The sequence below is a fragment of the Parasteatoda tepidariorum genome, chromosome 4, assembly GCF_043381705.1.
Source record: "Parasteatoda tepidariorum isolate YZ-2023 chromosome 4, CAS_Ptep_4.0, whole genome shotgun sequence".
NCBI lineage: Eukaryota > Metazoa > Arthropoda > Arachnida > Araneae > Theridiidae > Parasteatoda > Parasteatoda tepidariorum.
The window spans coordinates 51159827-51185260 of record NC_092207.1 but is presented as its reverse complement, the minus strand read 5'-3'; the positions used below and the strand labels follow the sequence as shown (position 1 = coordinate 51185260).

At 28.9% G+C, this 25434-nt stretch overlaps 1 protein-coding gene across 1 annotated transcript in view; it reads left to right on the top strand.

Moving 5' to 3' along the window:
• Positions 1–1387: 1387 nt before the first annotated feature.
• The window catches only part of LOC107455606 (zinc finger protein GLIS3), a gene marked incomplete at its 5' end in the record, with an annotated part of 56481 nt that continues 32434 nt past the window's right edge, over positions 1388–25434 (top strand). Inside the window, 1 exon segment of the mRNA XM_016073231.4 lies at positions 1388–1994.

Here is a 25434-nt window from a genome sequence, read left to right as displayed (position 1 = left end):
CAGGGGTGGCGAACCTTCATGCACCAACGTGCCATTTTTTCTAAAATATATTTTAATGAGGTCATAGACGTGCCGACAAATAGTTTTGACTTCGTGATTATTGGGTAAATAATAATACTAAATACTATCAACTCAAAACTCTTTATTTACTACGAAAAAATGCAATTCTCAACTTTTGCAATGTCTCAGTTATACGCGTAATTCAACTTAAAGTAACATCAGTGTGACTTTTGTTGTTGCAGATTAGATGACAAATAACTTATATTAGGGTTATAAGATGTTAGTTTAAGCAGAACTGTTAATTTTTTCTTGCTAGTTATTTATTGTTCGCTTGTTTTTTTATGGTTATTAATTGCTTTTTTGGCATTAATTGTTCTTTTTTTTGAGAATTTTAATTGAATTGTTAATATGCTTCATAGTAAACTTAGTGATCGGTGGCGTGCCCAAAATATTGTGTCGCGTGCCATAAGTGGCACGCGTGCCACTGGTTCGCCATCCCTGTCCTAGGTTTTAACGCAAAGACTAGGTAAAAGTCCGAAGTGGAATCCTATTAAAGATACTTCCGACTTTTACCAAGTCACTTCGGTAAATCCCAAGTTTTACCGGTGACACTTAGGATCTACCAAACTTCGAGCTTTTACAGTTACACATATAAACTGAGTTTCATAAAAATGAGCGGTGAGACTTCGTGTAATTTTTAATTTACGAGCAAATTTTTGAGTCGAGCAAAATATTAATCTGTGATTATTGGAGAAAAAAAACTATCATTTAAAAAAAAACTGTTATTAAAAAACTCCAAAAATTATAAAAAAGACCTGAATAATTCCAATTTATTTTTTTTATTTTAATTTTGATGAAATTCACAAAAGAATTTTTTTCATGACATGCCCCAACAAATTATGAAAACAGTTATTCCCAACAATAATAATAATTATTAGAAAAAAATTACCTGTATTTTCGTACCATTAGAGCAAAATTCTGAACACTTTACTGAAATTTTTACATTTTTATAATAATAGTTTCGTAATAATAAAGAAAGTGTTGGGTGGTGTAGATAGCATGACATTTGTGTGATTGCCTAAAAATGCTGGTATTATGCAAAGAAAAGAAAAAAGGAAGAAGAAAATTACATATCGTATATGTCACTCTAATCAGCTATCAACTAGGAGATAATTCGTCAAAAGCCGTTAAACACAAGAAAGTAAAGAAAAAAAAAAGTGAGTTTTACTGATAAGTTTTGACTTAAACGACTAAAAACTCAGTGCTAGAAAAGTAAGGAAAAAAGAAATGTCGAAAAGAGTGTGACACGAAGAGATAATGAAGCACGGCAAATCACGTACGCTCGGAGAATACGCTCGCAAGCAACTGTCACTTTGACGGTACAAAGAGTCAAATGGCAGCAATCGTCACTCGTTCTGAGATTCTGTTCTAAGTGATCGACACCCCCATTCACGAAAAGTTGCCAAAGGAGAGAGAAGGGGTGACCGAAAAGCAAAACAAGAAAGCCAACAGCGTCATCAGTTTTCGTAAAACAACTGTGGTTAAATTTAAATCTCTCACTTCTTGCGCGTTTACCGACGTCCATGTTTAACATGGCATTATCCCAAAGGTCTATCTGAAACATGAAATTATTCTAAGGAATGATCTTGAAGACAACAACGTACAATGCTGCTCGCTCTTTTGTTTTAACGTTAACTGAAGCAAGTTGTGTGTTCATAAAAAGTGAAATTGATCATTGCAATTATTGTAATAATTTGTGCTGACATTTGGAGTAAAAGTGCGATTTTAATTGTGTTTTCGGCCTTTAGTTCCATATTTTTATGGCATCAACTAATTCTTTTATATTTCTTCAAAAAGTAATAGTTTAAAAATTAGTGGTGATTAATAATTTTCATATTTATAAGACTTTCATGGGATTACTATGCAAAGGATTAAAGTTTTGGCAATTGATTTATCAAAGCGTCAAGCCAGATTACATCCAAAAAGGGAGAAAGGTAAGGAGAACTGATATTTTAAATTGTGATTTATTTTGATATTCAGTACTTGTTAGTGATTTCATTAGTACCTATTGAAATAAATGCATATGATTGTTTTAATTTTTTAGTTAAATATTATTTCAGGAAACGATAGTTTGCAACAATTATTTATTATTTTTAATTATTTTATTAATTAATGGTTTAAAAACTTTTGAATAATGAGGTACATAAATTTGTACATAATTTTCAACTGGGTAATTTTAAATTTAAAAAAAATCGGTAGATTATTATATGTTGTTTCTGAGTAATGAAATTTCGAGAAAGTCATATCTATACAAGCTTCTACTTCTCTTATTCTATGAAGATCACCCATATTTTAATGATTATATATCATATTTCCATATATATATCATATATCCACCCATATCTCCCATATTTTAGTAATTAAAAATCTTAATCTATAGGAGAAAAATATTTGTGCAGAAAAAATACTCATTTGTGCCAGAATTCGCCTTTTTCTTTCTTTTTTTAATCAAAGTACTTTGAAGCAGACCTTTTTTTCTTAACTTTTTTAACTCAAAAGATTTTTTGGGTGTTTTTAATAACTCCTTTGCTTTTTTCGGGCCGTATTGTGTAAAAATTTTAAAGCTAAATTAAATAGGGTTTTTAAGATAAATTTTAAAACAAAATACATTATAATATTTTTTGTAAACATCTGAAACATGAAATTATTCTAAGGAATGATCTTGAAGACAACAACGTACAATGCTGCTCGCTCTTTTGTTTTAACGTTAACTGAAGCAAGTTGTGTGTTCATANGTAATTTTAAATTTAAAAAAAAATCGGTAGATTATGCGATGTTGTTTCTGAGTTATGAAATTTCGAAAAAGTTATCTATACAAACTTCTACTTCTGTTATTCTATGAAGATCACCCATATTTTAATGATTATATATCATATTTCCATATATATATCATATATCCACCCATATCTCCCATATTTATGTGATTAAAAATCTTAATTTATGGGAGAAAAATATTTGTGCAGAAAAAATACTCATTTGTGCCAGAATTCGCCTTTTTCGTTCTTTTTTTAATCGAAGTACTTTGAAGCAGACCTTTTTTTTTTTTAACTTTTTTAACTCAAAAGATTTTTTGGGTGTTTTTAATAACTTCCTTGCTTTCTTCGGGCCGTATTGTGTAAAAATATTAAAGCTAAATTAAATAGTGTTTTTAAGATAAATTTTAAAACAAAATACATTATAATAATTTTTGTAGACCATAGAGATATTAAAATATCGGCTGGGGGACTTAAACTGTTTATTCAGTGGCTTCCGGATAGGAACAAAAATCACTCAATATATTTATTTATTCATTTTTATCAAAAATAAAAAGTGGTAGGAAAATTAGGCTCGTCATGATTAGAAATTATCTAATAGGTTTCAAGTCACGTTTAACAATACTCCGAGCAAATAACTAAAATTTTAAACATCACAGCGCTGAAATTATTTAAAACTTGATGGTAGTTACAAAAAAAAACTTTTAATTTAGTTTAAACATAAATATGCTATCACTTATCTAACATCAAGATTAGTACCAAAAAAATAAATAATTGTTATTAATTAAGGAGATTCTTCTCACAATTTTCAAACACATCAATAATATCAACTTTTACGCCAATTGCAAAATATTCCACACAGTCATAGTAAAATAATGATTAAAATACCTAAGTTAAGGTAAGAATTATTTCAAGTCCACAAGAAGTTATACACACCTTTGCGTCATTTATTTATTTATTTATAGTTACTTGTTACAGACAGATGTGCAGGCTTGAGTGCTCGATTTACGGCTTATAAGTCCTGATCTCTGCTTGATCGTAGGTTCATTAACAGAAGTATTTAAATCTTAACGGATTTGGCACAACTAAGGCAAGTTTAATGTAACACTAATTAACAAAAAGATAAATAAACAATTTTATTTTTACTTTAAATCAATGCTACCAATGAAATGTTTAACGTTAAATATTTTAGTTCTAAAACTATTTTGTCTGAATAATAAATGTATGCTATGCAAATATAGAATTTTTACTTTAAATTTAGCTTACATGTACGAGGTCAATTAACACAAAATGTATGCATATTATACTTTGGCACGCTTTTTATTTCTAGTAGCCAGTGATCTGTTTCGACGAAAAATCACAACAAATGAATTAGAATTAGCAAAAATTTAGTGAAATAGGTTACAGTAAAAAAAAATGAAGCATCATAGATAATTTTTGATCAGATCATTCGATTTTCATATCATTCGATACTCGTGTTCAAGAGATCCACTTTAATTTCTTAAAAAAGAAGATCCAGGTTCCGATAATGTAGGTTACAAAATTAAATGCTACTTCCTCTCAATATATCCTCTTTTAGGGATACGGGTACATGATCCTAAAAATGTCTTTAGTAATAGAGGTCCAATTTAGAAATCCAGAGGCTGTAGGTACAAAATTGTCAAGGGCGACCCCGCCATTTGCTGTTTGTAGTGTTGGACAAAATGTACATCCTGTTTGAGTGCAAGATACTTTTCAATGATTTTTAAGAGAGAATCGTGATATAGTTAGAATATGTATGGTTTATTTATTTAATTGTTTGTCAATTCATAATTCTAATAGGCAATACGCATTTGAAGAAAAAAATTAAATTATAAATTTCATGGCTTTAAAGGTTTAATGATGAATTAGGCACTCGGTTGCAGCGATTGTTAAAAGTTTGATTCCTTTAATGTTTTTATCTTGAGCGTTTTTTGCCATACTTCCAGAACTAATCACGTAAATTGGATTTTTTTTTGTCTTACATGTGTATCTATTTAATCCAAAGACAATTTTATTGAGAAAAGTTTTTTAATCATTATTTGTTATACATGCGAAAATTTTTTGATGCTAAGGGCTAAAACTTTTTACGTTCTATATAATAATTTAATGATTCAAGATTTGAACCAAATCAGCTGAATTATTTCTGAGGAATAACAATTCTAAAATATCGTATCATACTAATTATCATTACAAATAGTTACGACGTATAATTTAAAATTGTGTTTTTTTAGATGTTTTTTAACGTACTTTATAAGGAAGCACACTGTAGTGTGTGAAATTAATCACAGTACTAGTTCTCGAAATTTAAAATTTTTACCAATTTTTAAAAAAATTGAGTTTTGAAAAAAAAGTCAAAGTGTCTGGAAAAAACCGGACTTAAAGAGGTTCTAAGAACAAGTTATTGCGAAGAATCGATGCACTGAACAATGTTTATAAAAAGACACGTCAAAAAAGGAATTAAGAAATTTATTTTGTGATTGTTTTCCTTTTCTAGTTCCGTGTCAAAGATCGATTTTCTCTTAAGATCATTTCAGATATTATTATGTGTAAGGCATATCAACAGATAACACCTACGATAAAAGTTTTTATTCTGTCTATAAACATTCAGCAGCTAAACTATAATATGATGTTGTTTAGTAGAGTAAACAATTTTTTTAAACAAGTATAATGCTGTAGAGAATTACAATGTTGATTAATATTGTCATAACTGATAGGTAATAAATTTTCAGTTTTAAAAGAACGTTAATATGAGTAAGAATAATGATTGAGAAAATAAATTATCAAAGCTCTGTTTCTTGAATCCATCACGTCCTAAAGCTGCCATGTACTTTTTCAACAAAAAAAAAAACTTTATTATTTCATTTTTAAATTTATATTGCAGAAACAAAGTATATTTATCAAAAATACACTAACAATATGATTACGTGTGTAGATTTTACGCAACAACAACGCCTGGCCTGGTTAAGAACGAATACGAGTATAGTTCTTGTTCGCATAAATCCAGTATGTAAAAAAATGGTATATTATGGTGGGTACTTGCATCTTTATTGTTACAAAAAGACACTTATGAGAAAGAAACATTCCATTATATAAGGAACATTGAAATGATCTATTGCAAAAAAATTTATATTAAAACTTGAATGTTATAGCAATTAATCGTTTTTAATTCATGTCTTAACATTCAGAGTAGACAACTAAAGAACTACTAAAAATTTTCAACTTTTAATATACTTTCCCCATAATAGGTAAAAATTACTGTGAAAAGGGGCACTAATAAGTAATGACTGAGAGTCTTATACTAGCCGTAGTAACGAAAAAAGTATAGGAACGACACCGTTTTAAGCAATATTAATATTTACTATAGGGTGTTTCTTAATGACCACCCTTAATGCATCAATATATTTTGATAATTCTTGCAATAAATTGAATCATAACGCCTATGGATTAGAGATAACAATGATCCTATACCTTCAGCTGGGAACCGCGTGCTGCTTGCGGAATAACTGAGAATTGTAATAACTGAATAATAAAGCTGCAAAGGTTTTATTAATCAGAGATGTGGTTGGTGTCAAAAAAGTCACTCTTCAAGTGGTAACGGTCGATAAACGCTTAACGTACTAGCGTCTTTTTTCGACCTCTTTTCCACTCTCCGTCCATAAAATCACGCAATTTTAGGGTGAACTTTAGTGGTCTCTTAAAAGGCCTACCAAAACATAATAATAAAATAAAAATCAAATAAATCCTAATGGCTTGTTATTTTGCATACCTGGATTTGGTCTCTCTCTTCTTTTTTAGAAAAAGCCTTTTTTGACCGTGCATTTAATGCTGTAGAATTTAATCAAGCACATAGATCTATATTGCACGTCTATTATAAGTATAAAAAGCATAAACACTTTCTTATTCTTGAATTTACGAGCACTTTTTTATTATTGAATTTCTACAGTTTCTAATCCAGTATAGTGTTTTGTTTTATCGATTTATGTAAATTTTTGCGTGTTTTTATAAAACATCCGCAGATTCCAAGTGGGCCTTCATTTTTTTTTTCAATTATTGGTAGCAAAGATCTAAATGTAGATGTATAGTATTTTTTACTTTAAAAAAAAAAGAAAAGAAAAGAAAAAGAATTATAAGTAATAATGGTCACATTCGATAGCGTTTTGATTTTGTCATCATTTACTACATCTCATACGGCCAACGGGGAGCCCTGGGCATAACCTTCATTATTTTTGAAGAAAATTTTTTCTATTCGAAAAGAAATTTATTCTTTTATTATTTATTCTAGGTGATCTACTAATAAATGGTTTTTAAAAACATTCAACCAGGAAATATAAATTAATATAAACACGTGCATATGAAATACAATTAACGTGTGTACGTTTTGGCAACATTAAAAATAGTTTAGCTCTTTTTTACCTAGATTACTGATTATTTTCCTGAATGTAACTGTAAAACATTTTCATCCAAAAACGTAAAATCTAACAGCTATACCTGTACATTGAGATATATCGCTCTGCTTCGCAAAAATGGACAAATTAAAATGCGTTTGAGATTTTAACCTATAAATGCATGAATCCATAATAATTTTTTTTGAATAATCACATGAGTAAAATATAATTAATATGATCGCATAAAAAGATACTAAGTTTTATCGAAATATTTTTGTTTTTATTGTTGAACAATGTTTTTATCAGACACTGATTATTCCAATGCAATAAATTCTTCTGATATGGATGAGTAATTGTTTTGTGATATTCTGTATTGAATTACTGTTCACTATTAGCCATGGACACTTTCGAACAATAGTGTATATTTGCTATATTGTTTTGGAGCCTTCAGGGCTTAAAATAGAATTTTAACAGATTTTTGAATTATTGAAAAATTACTATTTATATTTAATTTGTATTTAGAAAATTAATATAAGACAAACATGTTTTTTTTCAAAGAACTAAGGTATACAAAATTTTCACAGTAGTATTTTCTTAGTATATTTTCATTAGTAGAATAATAGCATAAAATATTAATATTAGTTACAAAATCGAAGCATAATAATTATTGATTTACCATCATAAAACAATCGTAAGGGGCATATACAAGTATTGTATATGCCCCGTATTGTAAACTTCCGAATTGGCAACTATGTTTTTTTGATAAAACTCTGTCAAGTAATAAAAAATCAGACTATAAAAGCTGCATGCTTAATAGGAAACATGTTCTGAAACACTTTAAACCCTGTTTACTTATTTGTTTTTTACAATCACTTTTGTGAAAGTGAAGACATAGCATTTAGTGGAAATCTTTATTTGAGTTAGATAAAAAGTAAAAGAATTGTTCATATGCAGCGCAATAAAATGTCAATAATCTTCAATTTGACACAATAAAATATTTTGTGTCCTTCTTAATTTATTTTTAAAAAATCAGGAAGTGTTTTTGTATACCAGGCGAGTAGCAATAATTATAAGAGATTTTATGTAAAATTTAGATCATATAAGTTGATTCTATCCTTTTGCAAATAATAGATGGTCTGAGCAATATTTTTTAAATGCATGAATCGTTTTTGTAGAATAGCCAAGAATTTATAAAGTATTATAGTTTTATGCACAGAAATGCCAATTTGAATCAGTTATGGTCAGCAAATGTTACGTTTTAATACTCGAATATTGGTTTAGTAGTAGTAGTAATCTGATGATCAGTTTTGGAGCTCTAAGCTTCATTAATGCGCTTATAGCTCTCATGGATAAAGGGAGACAAAATTAGAGATTGAGTTCTTTAAAAGAGCTTAGTAGATAGCGAAAAGGACATTACGGATATGATTTTTTTATAGTCAGTTTCATTCGGTTTAGTAAATTTGATTTAAAGTGATTTTACCAGCCACGATATAAAAATATTTCAAGCAAATCATAAAGTGCTACTTTGTTCCAGTTATCTCATGCACTTATGTTATCTTAAGCACTGACTGAAAGTATTTCCAAAATCAACTATATTCTTCAAAAATTACTGCTAAAATCTCAACCATTTAATGAAATACTTTGCAGAAAGAGGAGCAGTTGGCATCGATATTCGTAATAATTGGTGCATTTCACAATGATCTGCAAACAGAAAATTATTGTCTGTTATGTAATTCATCGTAATTTGCTGACCATAACTGATATATATATATATATATATATATATATATATATATATATATATATATATATATNCCGCATATATGTATGTGTAAATGTTTTTTATGAATTCATTATTCCCTGATAGTTTCTTTTTCTTGTAAAAAAGCGAATAAATTAGTCAAAAAATATTGATGATAGCATAAAGAAAATTTGGATGAAATAATAACAGATAAATTTGATAAGAAGGATCAAGCAAAATTCAAGAAACAGTTTTCTTCATTCCCTAAAAGGCTAATTATAGGATAATAAAAAAGATTTTTGCATCACTTATCCCTTTTTATTATTCAGAGATAGCGTTAGAATTGCGAAATATGCGTAAAAATTTATAAAGAATTTCATGTATGCGAAGGTATTGTGACCCCACCTATCATTGAAATTTCTTATCATTTGATTAGACAGCTAGCCTGGAGATCTTTTTCTAACTCCTCGTCATAATAATCACGTATATTTTTTTTTTCGAAAAAACGCCCTTACATAACCACAAAAGTATCTAAAATGAATTTATGTGGACAAAATGTTTCATAAATTTATTTAATAAGCGAATTTTTTTTAACGAAAATATAAATCATTATATTTTTAATAATCAGAATATTTTTAAATTTTTATTCGTCAAAGAACACAAGTTAATCTTCTTAAGGTTCTCTTATTACCTCTTCCAATACTTTTTCATTTTTATATTATGAGCAATTTAGTTAAATTTCTCATTGCTCATTTTAAAATTTCGTTGTCACTATTTATTTAATTCAACCATCATTTTTTCTTCTTCCCATTTCAATTATAAAACACAGTAAAACTTATTTTACGTGAAAATTTCCTAGTAATGTGTCAATTTATTTGCTTATTTTTTTTCAATTTGTAATCTCTCACTCATTCGTACGACAAGGATAATTTTAACCTTAGGTTTCTAAGGCGTTTTGGCAAAGTTTCAGGGATTTTTATGCTTTTGTCAATGTCAACAGGATGCTCTTTTGAACGCTTGTTTCTTTATTCAAAATAAAACACAACAACGTTATAATGTAGTTAGAAATATACAATATGACGTCATTTCTAAAGATTTTAATTAAAAGTGCTTAATTATTGAACAATAAGAGAAGTATTTTAATGCTAGAGGGCGCCACTCCAGCTCATTTCGCATGCTCATTAGATGTTTCGGTATTTTAGTCTAGTTTTGTATACATGTCGGCAAGTTCTAAAACTAGGCCAGCGGTTTCCAATTTTTTTCAGCTATGGAACTCTAAATGATCGTACTTTTTTCAGTGCGTAAAAACAATTGTGAGCGTATTAACCAATAAAAAACTATTTTATTTTTAAAACGTTTAAAAAGAGGAATGGTTTTTTTTTTAAATCTTTTTTTTTTAATCTGCAATCTTAAATTAGGTTTCATATCCAACAGTTAAATTCACTTTAAGCTGTATTTAAATAAGATTTTGGGATATATACATGAATGAAAATTAAACAAGCCATTATGGTTTATGTTAAAATGAAAGCTAAAAGAACTGTTATTATCGTTGAAAATGGTTATCAGGGAAACATATAGTTCATTATTATTAATGTTTCATTATTAATGTTACAATTTTTCTTAAATGTAGGTTCTTTTCATAATATATTCAAAATATTGTTCTTGAAAAATATATAAATTTTTTAAACTAAAATACTTTGCTATTACTTTTTTATTGGCCTTTTACTTTAATTTTATAAAAACAAAAGAAAAAATCAATAAATAACAGATTACTAATTAGATAGGAATATAAATAAGGTTTCAAAAATTATTACTGTGAGGTAATCAAAAGTCTTAATTCTCGGAATCCCTTTTACCTTTCCAAGAGCCCTGGGGTTACGCAGAACACCATTTGGGAACCACTGAGCTACGTAACGTATAGATATTATAAAAATTTTGATCTATATACATTGTAATTAATTTATCTATTGTACAGTCCGCAAAAAANTTTTTAATTAAAAATGTTTAATTATTGAACAATAAGAGAATTATTTTAATGCTAGAGGGCGCCACTCCAGCTCATTTCGCATGCTCATTAGATGTTTCGGTAGTATAGTCTAGTTTTGTATACGTGTCGGTAAGTTCTAAAACTAGGCCAGCGGTTCCCAATTTTTTTCAGCTATGGAACTCTAAATGATCGTACTTTTTTAAGTACGTAAAAACAATTGTGAGCGAATTAACTAATAAAAAACTATTTTATTTTTAAAACGTTTAAAAGAGAGGAATTAATTTCTTCAATATTTTTTTTTTAAATTAACAATCTTAAATTAGATTTCATATCCAACAGTTGAATTCACTTTAAGCAGTATCACTTTAAATTTTAAATTTGATTGCAGTTTAAATTTGATTTTGGGACACATGCATAAACGAAAATAAACCAAGCTATTATTGTTTATGTTAAAATGAAAGCTAAAAGAGCTGTCATTAGCGTTGAAACTGGTTACCAGGGAAACATATTTCATTATTAATGTTACAAGTGCGGGTTCTTTTCATAATATATTCAAAATATTGTTCTTAACTAAAATATATAACTTTTTTAAACTAAAATACTTTGCTATTACTTTTTTATTGGCCTTTTACTTTAATTAACAAAATAACAAAATAACATTATAATAACAAAAGAAAAAATCAATAAATAATAGATTACTAATTAGATAAGAATATAAAAAAGGTTTCAAAAATTATTACTGTGAGGTAATCAAAAGTCTTATTACTCGGAATCCCTTTTACCTTTCCAAGAGCCCTGGGGTTACGCGGAACACCATTTGGGAACCACTGAGCTACGTAACATATAGATCGTATAAAAATTTTGATCTATTTGAATTTTAATTAATTTATCTCTTTTCTTTGACGATTTTACATTTCTGCATTTCATTGCTACTTCGAAATTACATTTGGAACAAATAATTCATAGAATTTCCCCATTTATACGTACTCAATTAAACATTTCAGTGCTTGGAGACGCATTATGTTTACTTCTTTTATTCTAACATTATCTCGAAAAATACATAAACATAAAAAACTGTAAGAAAATTAAAAAACTTATCAAAATAGGTAAAAAATAGAGCTAGTATACCAAAATTAAAGAAGAAAAAATAGATAAAATCAATGAATAAGGTATTTCCGGCTGATCTCCGTTGATAAAATGCATCTCCCTCCTGCGTTAATTATTAAGCTTCATTGAAGCTAAAATATGGCTCTAAATTATGCTGACAACGCAAATTAATAAACGAAATTGAAATGGAAATATAGAAGTTAATTTCTTTGTAAGAACTGTACGTTTTAAACCTTCTATATTTGTTTTAGCTCCTTGTTGCCAACACGGAAAAGTAATTTCATAAGTTTTGTAATATTATAAGCACTAATATCCTACATAAACTAAATATTTGTGTTTAAATTTTTTTTTCTTTGCTAAGTTGATTTATGATTTCATTTAACACTATCGTAGCATACTAGTGAACGATATACGTACCAATATTTTTGAGTCCAATACCAATATATAAGTATTATAGTAAAAAAATCAACTAGCCATAGCTAAGAGTTGAACTAGGGTTGCCTCAATTGGAAGTGACAGCTCTATATTCTATAAATGTATACTCAATGCTCCAACAATGTGCAAGTTACAACAGTTTGTTTAATTTCTTATGCCGAGCATATATGACGTGTTTTTTACGCTTGATAAAAGTACAAAGTACGTTTGATTTGATTGATGTAGCCTAGATGGCACTGTCAAGGTATGTAATAAATGTTCCAGCTGAACCGCTATGACTCAGGGGATAGAGCGTTCGCCTTCCAATGCGACGAACCGGGTTCGAATCCCAGTCGATACAAATTCTGCATCCGGCTTGCACTGTCCACAGGTCTGACGTGAAATATCCTCAGACGGATCATGGGTTAGAGTCCCCTTGCGGTCAGGCTAACCGTGGGAGGCTCTCGTGGTCTTCCTCCCCATGTAACGCAAATGTGGGTTAGCTCCATCGAAAAGTCCTCCACGAAGGCAAATTTCTCCCAATACTCGATCCAGGAGTTCCCTTGTCTTCTGGATTGGGTTCAAAATTACAAAGCTACGGAGATAAACATTAGTATAGTCGTAAACTCATAAAATTGGGTCAGCTGTTCAATGACGGTTTTAAAATAAAATAAAATGTTCTAGCTCTTTTCAGTACTGATAGGATGTTTAAAGGATTTAAATTTTTTGTAAACGGACTTGAAAAAGAATTTAAGAGAACATTGGACAAACTAAACGTGCCTTGAACAGTGTCTTAACATATTGAAGAAGCAAGATAGATATGTTCGGCATCAAATCATCTATTGCTGCACATTATTAGAATGTTGGGCAAATATCTAATTTCAATAAAGCCAAAATTCTTTCCACGCCTGTAACATCAGCTCATCGAGATGCTATGAAATCTTTTTTCATTCATATAAAATCCTGACAACATTTGCCCCTCGGCTACAGCAGTTTTTCTAGTTTTGTCCTCCACCCTTTTATTTCGCAGGAAACTTTATCTTTTGCTTTTTAAATCTATTCCGTTTTCTTCAATCACATCTGGTGAGTCTTGAGAATAGGTGCCTATTTCGGAGCGCTTGAAACGTGTCAACTTTTTCCACTTTTATAATTTATAAAGCTAATGAAGTATTTACATTGTCTTAAATATATTCTTTGCTTCAGTTTCTTGAGATTATTCATTTCATATCACCTAAGCTTATTTTTTTATTTATTTTTTGCAAAAAATTCTGCCATCTAGTTTTTTTTTGCTCGTTACCCTTAACGGTTGCTTTTCAATATTTTTGTTTAATGACAGTAAACAGATTGCAAGATCAAAACTAAAACTTAATCCCCTTTTAGTGTTAATCCTATATTTTCAATAATAATCAAAAACATAAAAATAGCGTAAAATAGTATAAGGAATAAATTAAATAAAGGATAAATAAGAAATTGTACAGGCAAATATCTTCTCAGTGTTTATTTATATGCTTGTTACAACCAAAGATATGTTATTAACTACCATATAATGCGATTTTTATATTCAATGAGGATTCACGAAAGGGCATGGCGACAATTACTTTCTTATGCTATGAAGAGAAACGATTTTCCACGGCCATAATTTTATATTTTCAAAATCAAAACAGATAGTTTAATTTGTGTTATATTATGAACACGAATATATCAAGCAAGTGTATTCTAGTAAAGAAATATCTTTTTTTCCACTTTTCATTTTTCGTGGTGCGTTTAAACGAGCATTTTCAAGAATAAATTTGTACATTCAAAACTTAACGGCTTGATAGTTTTTTTTTATTATGTATAAAAAAATAATTCTCGAAATAAACGAAGAAAAAATAATCCCATCTCGCCGCTGTTTTTTACAACAATTGCAAGCAATTGTTGTGTGCTACATATACACAACAATTGCAAGCAATTGTTGTGTGCTACATATACACAGAAATTTTTTTTGAACTCTTTTTATGGAGAATGGTGGTAAATTATGTCACCGTGGAATTGAGAAAAATATAAATTTTACTATAAACAAGCTGAACAACCAACAATATATCTGTAAGTCTACTCCTTTAACTAATTATTTTAATTAAAACAAAACGAATAGTGCTTATCTAAGCCACATAACCCGCATACACAATATAAGGATAAACATAATATTTTGAGATTTATCATTTTGCTATTAAACGATTTTTCATATTTCAAATAAAAAAAAAATTGGATTTAAATTAAATTTCAATTATTAATAAGGGAGATAATAAAGTCAAGGAGATCGTGATTATATCATCTTTTATTTTTTATTTTTATTCTTTATTAAATTCAAACGAAATAAAAATAAATAAAGACATTATGGAATTTCCGCTTATCAGTAAGTTCTTTTAAGGTGGAAAGTTAACTTGTGATAACTGAAGATAAAGTGCCAAAAAATCAATGATAAGTCAATGCATCAATATAAGACAAAAATTAAGGAAAATTTACATAATTTAAATCAATTTCAACTGAGTTACAACAAAATTATTACAAATGTAATAAGAAGATAATAGTGACTATGCTGTAGAATATTCAGTCGAGAGAAAAAGTTTGAAAAGTTTTACTTTCGATATTTTTTTTTTAAAAACTTTTCTGTAAGCAAAGTTTCTCAGCGATGCAAATTAGTAATTTGGCGGAGGTATCACATGAAAATTTATTGATAATTTTTAAAAAATAATAATGTCTTCAGAAACTTGGTTTAAATTCGTATATACTCGTACCCATACGCAGATAAATATAATCCTACTGAGAAGGATACCGCTTGGAACAACAAAAAACTGTAATCGTATAAAGTTTCCCAATTCTCAAAACTAACACGAATTGGTTATTAGATATTGTTGTAGGTTTAAATTAACATTAATTAACATTAAATTAGCATATGTTCGTGAACAATTGTTTTAAATTAAGTGCATACGTTATACAATTCAACTTTCTTTCAAGAAATAACTGAAATGTATCATAAAATATCCAATTTTGTTAGCATCTTCAAAAATAACTCCTAATACAGACAACTTGTAAAAAAAATACTAATTAAAATGCATTAGTGAAATACAAACTTTTCAATAATAAATTTTAATTTAATATTTCAAGTCGCTTATTTTTGTTTTATACATAACCTATCTACCTTAAGCTTTAAAAATGTTTACAAACAATAAAACGTTTGCACTTTTCTACTCATTATAACTTGAAAACTCATTATATTATCTTTTGTCTACTCAAAATTACACGAAAATAAAATCTATTAACATAAAAATTGCATAATTAGCTTATAAATCGAAATTTTTCAATTCACTTTTTTGGCGTGTTGAATAAAATTAGGAAGCGACAGGCATAATTTTATTATTCTTATGGTGGCACACTTATCAATAAGGTTGCCCTCTCTGACATCGCCTAGATAAGAGAAGCCCCCCCCCCACGGCTTAGAAAAAATGAAAAATCCATCCTTTACTAGTCTGGACGTAGTGACATGTTTCGTAGTAACCCCCTCTGCGCAGTTTGTGTTCGTTACATCCGACTACTAAATTTATCCAAGTGGAGGCCTTCTCTCTTCTATGAAGTGTTAGTCCATCCCGTATGCAGAAAGATGAAAACGGAAGCAGTAAAGTTGGATAATGTGGGAACAATTAATCCAGTAACTATTTTTAAGGGTGAAGTTTAAGCTCTTAAGGGATATCTGAAGTGTGCAGGATCAAAGGAGGTGAAACTTTGCTATATAGACAAGCAAAGTGCTGTTTTCTAACGAAACAAGTGAGGTAGTTTCCAACGTTGAATTTAATAAAACCAAACCTATGTAAATAAGACTTATAATTCAAAAGAAAAAGTACAGTTTTGTACTTATACCTAATATGTTAACCCCTTCCTTTTCGCTCCCGTGAAAATTACGGGGTGAGTTTTCGCCCGCTATTTCTCGCTCCCGTGATATTGACGGGCTGGAGTGTTCAGTAGTAACGCGCCAATAAGAATAAAGCTAATTAATTTCTTTTGCCCGGAAAACATTTTATTTCTCATTTTACACACCTGATGGCAGTAACAGGATATTTTTAAGGTAATTGTAGATAGTTAGTTTATTTTAAACTAGTTGCAGCACTAATCAAATACGTAATACAAATACAAAAGCCAAAAAAACAGGCACTTTTATGACCGTTTTCTTGAAAATTAACCGATCGTTAAGGGGTTAAAGCGTTTAATATTGCTCTATTGACGAACAAAAAAGTACTGAATTTCGATGTGTTTTACACTTAATCGAATGAGATCAAAATCAAGTCGATATAATAAATAGTTTAGAAGTTTTAAAAATAATAAAGGTTTCAGGTATAAGAAGTACAAATTATGTCCTTCTATCGATTTTTGTAAATTAAAAAAAATGGTATATTTTTACGCTATATCATATTATATTTTCACAATTAAAACGACGCAACCTATAATTTCGAAATTCTAAATGTTTTATGCAAATCATAAGTAGAAATGCGAAGTTATGAAGGTTAGGTATGAAAATTATAATTATAAAATTAGATTTTTGATATCTGAAACTCTCAAAATTTATGTTATATTCAATGGCTTGTTTATGCAGTAATATCAAACGCGTACATAGTTACAAATACAAATTTGTACTTTTAATCCTTTGACTCAGAATTTTTATTAAATATATTTTTCACACTTCTTTCATTATTTTGTATTAATTTAGGTCAAAATAAGTGAAAAGTATTATATTTAGTATTTTAATAATTTATGGTTGCTAAACACGTCATTAAACACCAGTACCTTTTTCCGAGTTAAAAGTAAAATGTTCCAAACACGGCTCACTTCCAAACAATAATTTATCAAATTCGCATTTATTTTCAGCTATTTACATCCAAGAGAAACAGTTATTCATCACTGAAATTTCTTTTATTTGAAATATCAATTATTGATAAATTTTTCAATATGAATAAAAAAATTTTTTTTTCAAACTACACTTTTTGGATATTATATTTTAGTACAAATGTCATTCCGGTAGTCTAACAGATTTTCTTAATAAATATTACACTGTTTTTTATAATTAAAAAACACCAAAATATGTTTTTACTAGTAGTCAGAGCTTCAGAAAAAAATATATAAAAGGGACACCGGTGTTCCTTCTGTGTCAAAGGGACAAATCTTTTATAAATTTTATACTAATAATCCTATTAACTCTGGTTTAGTCTCATTCCATTCAGCATAAACAAATATCTAGGAAACAAGAGATTGAGCGTGAAAAAAGTAATATTAAAAGCGTAATCAGGTATTATTCAGAGTATGTACTGCGTTTACTTAACCCCCTATTAACACCCAAACAATTTGTATTTTTGACTTCGTTTAATTCGATTCGGAGTAAAAAGAAGAAAGAAAATAATAATATATCGGTAATAATAACTCTTTCAAGGGAAACTAGGGAAGTGTGACTCGCCAATTTTGAAATAAACTAGTGGGATGTATGCCTTATGAGGAATAATTTTAGGGGGTAACATTCGTTTCGGCCCATAGAAGGTCCTGTGAGAGATAAGAAATAATTCAATATATAGAAAAATCGGTATTTTATTACTTCAATGCAGACTATTAGTCATTGTAATTATCTCATACTCCAATAAATTTTGTGGTACTTTCACGCACTATATAATGCATATTTATTGTCAAAATTGATTTCGAAAATTTTATATATCTGTTTCAGAAAAACCTGTTAGGTTAATTTTAAAAAAAAATTGACATCAAACTTTTTAAAATTTAAAAAAAAAAAAAATTCTAAATTAATTGGAGTATGTAATTACAATTTAATTAATTAATAAATAATTAATTAATACTGAATTAATTATTAATAAATAATAATTACCTAATTAATAATTAATTAATTTGCCAATTAATTCATTAATTAGAAAAGTAATTAATTAACCAATTGATTACAAATTAATTGGAGTATGAGACAATTACAATAACTAATAGTCTGCATTGAAGTAATAAAATGCTCGACTTCGCGTGCAGGCCGTCGAGCTACCGAAGAAGGGGTGCCATCCCCTCTGCAGAGGATCAAAATTGTGATGGCATGTCTTCGGATCATCCTCAGGGATGTTTCACAGACCGTCGCCAATAGCCCATTGTGCAGCTCTAGTGCGACGTAAATGAGGACCTCACAGGACCTTCTATGGGCCGAAACGAATGTTACCCCCTAAAATTATTCCTCATAAGGCATACATCCCACTAGTTTATTTCAAAATTGGCGAGTCACACTTCCCTAGTTTCCCTTGTTAGTTTCCCTTTGACAATACCCCGTTCCGAGGTAAGTTCAAATTTTAAATATTCGTATATCTTCCTAACTATTACAGTAATTAGCATTTTTTTTTTATTCATATGCTCCTGCTGGCATTTGTGTTTTAAGTAGAAAAATAGTTTATAATTGTCCGTCAAGTAGAAAAACAAATAGCAGAAATTACAGAAAAACAACACATAATCAATGGCACGATATTACGCTGCAACCGAAGATACATCTTCGGTTATAGCGGGATTCAAGCCCGCTGCCTCAAGCATTCAGAGAGCTTGTCGAGTACAACCTTTGGGGGGGGGGTATATATTAGTACAAATTAAAAAAGCACACAGCAAATAATTCAAGCCCAGTGTTACCAAACGACGTCAGCGGGCCACATCCAACCCGTGAAGCCTTCTTTTGTTCCCGCGAACTAAAATTTTCGCCGACAGCTTTCGCGAAAATCTATATGGGTTTAAAATACTTTTCTTTCGTTTAAAAAAACCCGAATTTCTTCGTTTCTGTGAAATTTAACAGACCAACGGTGCAAAAAAAATTACTTCTCAGGTAAAAATCTACTTTTTTAAAAAAATTTGTAATTCAATACGTTTGTTTCGTACAACTTGATAAAAGTCTGACAGTAATAATTAATGTTCCTTCAAACATAAAAAAGTCCTATATAAAACTTTGATAAAGTTGCGGCCCGCCATTTGGCTGGTGTTTTTATTTGCGGCCCCTGGCCTCGTGTAAGTTGGAAACCCCTGCTGTAACCAAAAATATTATAGCTTGAGTGATACGTGGTAGCCCATCGCCTCAAACTTTCCTCAAGGGATTTCAGTCTAGCCAAGGCCGGGATTCAACCCTTAAAGCCGCTAAGACCTACCAATTACATGTGATGTACTACATGCTCGTAAAATCTGTGGAATCAAAAATCTTTTGGTCAGTCGCTGAACAGTACCATAGGTAAAGGGATTCGGAGAAAATCTCCTTCCCTTTCAGATCTATGCCTAAATTGTGTAAATGACTTCACAAATGAGTGAGCTAAGTCACACTTTCACCCTAGCGGTGCTCTCTTGTGAAGCCAAAGACGCTCTTATGATTGTGAAACGATTACAAATTTAAATGCGTTTTGCTTTAAAACAATCTCCTGCATAGAGAAAGTTAAGAATGAGAAGACCGAATATCCCTGCGTTAGAATTAAATAAATTTCTCTGAATTCGGCTACTATACCAACCTCCTTTTTACGAAGAGAAAAAAGTCGCAGTTTAGATTAGAGCATCTTACTTTTTCTTTGAAAGATGCAACTGACTTAGAAATATTTTCCTTCGACTCTCGGAAAGAAAAGATTTTAATAACCTTTTTCTGTCAAAAGTAAAAAAAAGTTGAAGTTTGTAGTGTTCGACAAGAAGTTATGAAAATTTTTAAAATATTCTAAGAATTTAAAATAATCTCTACATTTCCTAACATTTTTATAGCATTTGCTGAAATTCGCTCAAATATTCTTTGGAGTGCGGGAGGGCGCATACTTTCCCAGATCAAAATGAAAAATATTTCCAAGTCAAGTTGTATCCTTCCAAGAAAAAGTAAGATATTCTTATCCTAAGTCTAGTTCGAGATTCTGAAAAAGGAAGACAATGTAAGCAACAGATGACAACCATAAATTTTTCAAAAAGCACAAGTATAGTGTTTACAAGATACAATCTCTTATCTTAAGGTAAAAGTGACACAGCAGATAAAAATTGGAATTCATACCCTATTTCCTAAATAAGCCGATCAGGCAGGTGTTTTTCTATTTGTTACAATGATCATATTAGTTTATCTATTTAAATTCCATTTTCATGAATTTTAGCATAACAATGGAAATATATTTACGAAAAGTTTCAATCAGTTATAAGCACGAAATGTTCAAAATACATATATATANNNNTATATATATACAGTAGTGTGAGGAGGAGCACCCAAAAAAACTGAAACGAAACTAGAATATAATTGAGCAAAAATTACGAAATAAAACATATCAAGCAAAAAAATAGAAAATAAAATGCAAGAAAAATGCAGAATTAAATACAAAATGTAATGTTTAAAGCGAATAATACAAATGTAATAAGTTCAAATGTAGTAAATACAAATGTAGTGAATTCAAATGCACTTACACTTTACTGACATCTTTCAAAAATGATTTAAAATATTCTCGATACAAATTAGCCAGATTACAAAATCTGAAAATCGAAGTGTAAATAGGAGATAGGAGAATCCTTTTGTGGCGCGTTCATACTGAAGTACAGAAAGAGCGTTTGATTTGTTAGTTACCTTGGATTGGCCCGAAACTGGATGTGCTCAAGATAATAATGGTATACTGGATAATTATAATTAAACATTAGTAGTTGTAAACCCAAAAATTGGGTCGGCTATTCAATGATGGTAATAAAATATAAAATAAAATTAATAATGTTGAATTTTTATTATACAATTTTAATGATTTTAGAGAAATTATTAAGATTTATTAAAAAAAATTATTTAAAAAAAACTTTGTTAAATATTAGAAGAGTTTAAACAACGAATTGCCCGAATTGGATTTGCACATGGAAATACTATATAAATTTAGTTAACGAAGAAATTTTTAATAAATTTACTTATAATTAAAACATACATTTAACTCAATGATTTTATATAGAATTTAATTACATTAGTTGGCTATCCTTTGCTTTGTTTTTTCAAATTTTGAAAGAGTTTCACTATCTTTTGGATAAATAAACATTACTACAAATTTAGCTATTATCTAATTATTTAGCTTTGTATAAGAGGTTAAAAATTAAAATTAATGATATACTATTTCTATACTTAATTATCAGGAAAATTTCATAAAATTCCTGTTAAATTTAGAACAATCATTTGTGAGTCTAATACTTGCCTAACTTAACCTAACACCAATTTCTCTAACTTAAATAAAATTAGTAACAATATTATTACAGAAGATTTTTCTTGGATTATCACTTATGCTCAAATTAAACAATCTAAAATTAATTCTATTCCGATTTTTGATTTCCAGAATCTCTTTAGCCTTCCCCTTTCTAAACTAAAAGATGTTCTTTTGAGTCATTACAATGATTATAAAAATTTCCTTAATTGCGATTTTAATTATTGGAAAATTCTAATTAATATTTGTCTTTTTGATAATTATCTTTACAATGGGAAATAATATTTTTGTTCAAATTGATAGAATACCGCAAGGATCTAATTTTCCATTTCCCTTAGCTAACTTATTTTTATACTATTTTAAAAAAATTTATACTTTTAATATTAAATTTTATCTTGTTACTGATGATTTAATTATCTTTAATTTTCAAAATTATACCATTTTGCTAAATAATATTTACCCCGAGGAATTAATCTTGCTTCGTAATCATGACGATATTATGACATTTAATTTTTAGGATTTAAGTATTAAAAAAGAAGAAAATATCTGCATTGTCGGTCTGTAAAATAATAGAAATGATTTTAAATTTAATATAAATAAACTAATTACATAGAATTCTAATGTTAATCATTTATTTAAATACCATTTTTAATCAGATGAATAGAATTAAAAGATTTTGCAGTAATGTTTATTTATCCATAAAACAAATAGACAAACTATTCCAAAATTTGTTTTAAAAAAACAATGGATATCCAACTAATGTAATTAAATTCTATATAAAACCATTGAGTTAATTGTATGTTATAAATAAATTTATTAAAAATTTCTTTGCTAACTAAATTTATATTTTTACATGTTAAAATCCAATTTGGGCAAATTCGTGTATAAAAATCTTCGAATATTCAAAAAAGATTTTTTTTAAATAAAATGCTTATCTGATAAATGTTAATAATTTCTCTAAAACCATTAAAATTGTATAATTAAAATTCAGCCTTTTATATTACAAACTTTGAATCATCCAGCATAATATTATTATCTTCAGCACATCCAGTTTCGGACCAATCAAATGAAACTAATGAATCAAATGCGCTTCTGTACTTCAGTAAGAATGTGCCATAAAATAAACCATCTATTCTTATTTACGCTTCTACGTTCATATTTTGTAATCTGGCAAACTTGTCACAAAAATATTTTAAATCATTTTGAAAGAAGTGTAAGTACATTTGAATGCGCGCTACTCGCTTTATATATTACATTTTATATTTTATTCTGTATTTTTCTTGCATTTTATTTTCGATTTTTTGCTTGATTTGTTTTATTTTGTATTTTTTACTTAATGTGTTCTATTGTCATTTCAATTTTTTTGGTTGATACTCACACTTTTGTATTGATATATTTTGCTTTGACTATGTTATACAATATTAGGAAGCACTCTTCTTTGCGGATATAATGATATGAGCTGATGACAAGATCATATATTTTCTTTATTTAGTTATTCCGGCTTTTTAATTTTTTAAAATTTTTAATTATTTTTTAAAAATATTTTATTTTAATTATCTTTACAAACGTGAAGGGAGGGTGGGACACATCATATAGATTAAGAATTGAATAGTATCTCATGAATGAACATCGTTAGGTTTGTCTCCACGATATGGATTGCCTGTTCATGCGCATTTGAACTGGAACTTTTCTTTATCAAAATTACCTTGGTTTTTTGGTAATTTTTTTCTTTCCAATGCTTATTGTCGAAAGTTATATTCAAATATTGTATACAAATAGACGCAGTAAGAGATTTTTCGGTTGCAACAATTAATAAAGTTTAATTTTCTTAGAGATATAAATATAAATCCCAATATTTCTCCATTCCCGATTCATTTGAATGTCTATTGTTTGAGAAAGCTGCAACAGAAACCAAAAAAAAAAAATCTTGCATGGACTTTGTTTGATTATTTTATTACAGATTGGAAACCTCGTCACTTATAATTATTTATTTCATTTCATTTAACCATAAGTGATCTTTTTTTCCCCAATGACTGAATCTGAGGGACAGATTTGTTGGCTACTCTTTCAGGGTCACCATATTAGGTAGCCCAACGTTGTAAGGAAAGATAGTACAGAGAAGGAGAGAACATCCATGCGTGCCCGGGATTCGAACCCATAACCTTTCTCATGTAAAGTCAGTTCCCTGACCCCTACACAGGCCAGTTGGCTCAACTGCTATCTAGTATCTATTATATTGGACATCATTTAGTATAATTTTATCTTTGAAACCCTCATTGATCATAATTTCTAATTGCAATTAAATTTTATTTAATGTAATTCATATTTCATAATTGTCCCATCGTTTTTGTAGTCTTGAATCCAAAAATGAATATACGCATCAAGATAAACTTATCTTCAGTGGCAACGTTTGGGGAGTCAAGCAGCATCTCAAAGAACTTACGAAAAACTATGAGAATTTCCCATATTTTTTCAACGGGAATTGGAATTTAACTTTCGAATACTATGGATCAAATGAGAATAATTTTTGTCAGAATTGTGTTTTAAACGAACTTAATTTTTAATGGTCGAATGCATTTATCTAGTATTTTCTAAAAAAAAAGTACTGATGGTACTAAATATCATTTATATCCCTGTTGCTTTCCTCACAAAAAGTCGTGGTGATTAAAGCCATCGCGAATTTACTTTTAGCCTAATTAATAATTTCATTTTGATTTAAATTGCTTTTTATTATCAACAATAGGCACACTTATGAGTTGTATACATTAACAGAAACAACTTTTTGTCTTTAAAGAAATTATTAAAAAGCACACACTTAGCTTAGTTTATGTAACATTCAAAATGAAGACAACAGTTCAAATTGAATAAAAAAATAATAATAAATATGTTCATTATAATAATTAGTATGCTTTTTCAGCAAAATTATAAAAATTGATCACATATACCACTACATATTTCAAAAATGATTTGTATTATCTTCAATTTTTGGAAGCTCGGGTATCAGTTGGTTAAAGAAAACTTTCTTTTTGCAATTTAGCCCAAATAGGATTTAGTTTTTATTGTCTTATGAAAGTGAAAATTACATTCAGTTGTCTATGATGCAAGATTCATTCTGGTCTTACTGAGAAGAGATTATATTGTTCTCATTCGTTTACACATCGATTTTATGTAATATGCTTTTTGTAAACAATATGATATCTTTAAATAGTTTGTTATCTTGCTTTAAAAACAAGTTTAAGAGACTATATCAGTATCATAAAATCACTCACAAACATCATTTAAACCTTTTGTGATTATTCAATGAGTATCATTTTATTCATATACAGGTGCATATAAAATTGCCCTACTTGCTTGCAATCGGTATCTACAATATCTACTTAATTCAGTCATTTTAATCAGTCTGCCTGCGGGCCACGTGTGTTTCTATCCTTTATTCCGTTTGTCTTATTGTCATAGCTGACGCTTTTTTTTCGATTGATTTTACAATTGTAAGCAAGAATAATTTTAGCTACGCAAACACTGAATATTTTTAAAGTCCTAGGAGGCTCCACCAAGCAATTTACATAGAATAAGCTCTTTTCTATGTTCTTTGGATCCTCCTCCTGCTCGCTCTACACTCCAACCCACGTAATTTCTTTGATGAATTGAGTAGTGTGCTACCATTTGAATATTTTTGGGGCAGACCTTTGAAAGTCCTGTTACACTCTATATATATATATAGCATTTGAACTGGAACTTT